The following is a 2291-nucleotide window of genomic DNA, read 5'->3' as shown; positions in this document are numbered from 1 at the left end:
TTATTAAGTGCTATATTTATTTTTAGGAACATAAAAATTACTCTGAATATTTGAAATTGCTGGCTATTTACAGGTTATTTGCAGTGGAGACAGCTATAAGATTGAATTCAGTCAGTCATTCTTAAAGTTTGATTTGTGATTTTGTCTTCTGATAGATTTTGTAATTTTACATCCAGGATCTTCAGGAGAATTAAGCGAAACCCAAAATCCTTGTTCTCAACAAAGACCTTCTGTATGGCCAAGTACATGAGTCTGCTCCCTCAAGGTATTGAAGCTCAGAAGAAATGTTCTCTAAAATGTTTTCATGCTTTTTAGTTACTGCAACATTTTAACACTAGCTTATGTTTGATACAGAAGATGATGTAGCCCTGGAGCTGCTACCAGTACTCCTCCCTGCTCCACCGTACTAATTTGGGAGAAGAGTTTCAGGCCCATCAACCTGGACGTTCAGAAGGTTTCATTGATATCTAAGCTGTAAGTCAACCTTCATCTCTGAATCATGCTTAAATTGTTTACTGTTTAAATAAGTGCATCACTAATGGCCTGTTTGTTCCGTCTTCTCTCTCCATCAGGTTGGGACAAACCTGGTGACGCATCTACAAAATGTGACAACATGGAAACCCGTATGTCCTCATGCAGGGAGACGGGCAAAAATACTAAAGTGTCATTAAAAATGCTCCTTGTTTAATGGCTGAAAGTTTTACTTGTAGTTTGTTTTAAAACAGACTTTTTACATGAAATGTTTTCTAATGTGTAGTAGCAGATACTTCTGGAGTCGTAGCCAAATGAGTTGGAAGTGATTTAACTACACTGCTCAAAAAATAAAGGGAACACTCAAATAACACATCCTAGATCTGAATGAATGAAATATTCTCATTGAATGACTTGACAGTTCGGGTTTTTCTTTTGTGTATTGTTTGTTTGTTTTCCTTTTAAAAATAACCTTTTGAGTYATCTTGTATTATGTAATTTATTTTGCAGATAACTTCATTATGTAGGAGTTTGTAAATTGATTTGTAGTTTTTTGTGTTTCTCTGTTTAAATGTTTTGACCTGTTCCTTGGTGGCTGTGTCCAATCAAGCACAGGTGTGGTGCCAATTTTGGATAAAAACAGTGAGCTTTTGAATGCTGGGGGGGAAGTCCGATTAAAGACTGAATAAAAAAAGTAATTGGAAGAAACTGAAGCGGTGGCTGGTCCTGATTTTCTGCTCACCTCTGATCCTTGAGCCTAAATTACCTTACAGAATACGCTATCCTGTGATGGAACTGGACCCGGTCCATCATTATGATGGGACAGAGAGAAACTCTCTGCCCTGAGTTCAGGTACAGAACCTGCTTTCTGATCTGGACCCCGCTCATGATCCACCGGCTTCCCTTAGCTAACACTGAGCACATTAGCTTCCTGACCTAACACGGTGCACATTATTGTGAATTTATAGAGCATGACTAAGCATAGCATACAAGTGAAAGATAAGCGGCATCACCAACGTAACCCACAGTTGCTAACACGACGTTAGCTAGTCAGTTGTCTCATAGTAAAATAAAAGTACTGCTTAACTCTTTGTGCAACTTCAAATGGCGAACAGTTGTAAGTTGTATCTCCATTTGAGATCCTGGTCTTGCAGGTTTTGCATGTTTCACTCCGTTTTTAGTTGGATATTTCATGACTGATGTACCGAAAAGRAGTTACTCACCAGAGTATATCTGCTTTGAACGTTTTTTTCGTCTCGTTTTTTCCCCAATTATTTTTAAATCCTGTTAATTTGATTGGTTGTACTGTAGCTACGCACACATACAGACGGAGTGTGGAAAAGAGAAAAAAAGACGGTCTGCGCCTGTTAATACGGAATGAGTGAAATTAATTAATGCGGACACTTTATAAATGTCTTTTAAATTTTTGACGAGTGAAAATATCAAGTATTTTCAAGTAAAGAGCTTCAAGTCAAGTCCCAAGTCAATGGTGTGAAAGTCAAAGTCAAGTCTCAAGTCTTGAGTTTAACAACTCGAGTCCAAGTCATGTGACTCGAGTCACCACCTCTGGAAAATAGTGTTATAACTCATGACTTTATTTTTCTTGTGGCCGCTCAGACAGAATGTGTTTCAGTTGGCGGCTCTCATGAACTCAGAGCTTCACCGTCAGAGTTTTCATAGTTTGGACGAAGCGGCCGCTGAAGTTGGCTTACGATTACACTTCGGGATGCCTCCGTAACAACCAGTTGTGATCCAAATATAAGGTAGACTTTTCTGTACATCATAAGGCAGGGGTGTCAAACTCCAGTCCTCGAGGGCCG

At 38.9% G+C, this 2291-nt stretch overlaps 1 protein-coding gene across 3 annotated transcripts in view; it reads right to left on the bottom strand.

Moving 5' to 3' along the window:
* The window catches only part of slc13a1 (solute carrier family 13 member 1), a 51874-nt gene that overhangs the window by 10287 nt on the left and 39296 nt on the right, over positions 1–2291 (bottom strand). The gene's annotated exons all lie outside the window — the stretch shown is intronic.

The sequence above is a fragment of the Poecilia reticulata genome, linkage group LG6 (genome assembly GCF_000633615.1).
Source record: "Poecilia reticulata strain Guanapo linkage group LG6, Guppy_female_1.0+MT, whole genome shotgun sequence".
Lineage (NCBI taxonomy): Eukaryota > Metazoa > Chordata > Actinopteri > Cyprinodontiformes > Poeciliidae > Poecilia > Poecilia reticulata.
Note: the sequence above shows the minus strand (reverse complement) of the source record. Positions and strands in the feature narration are given on the sequence as shown.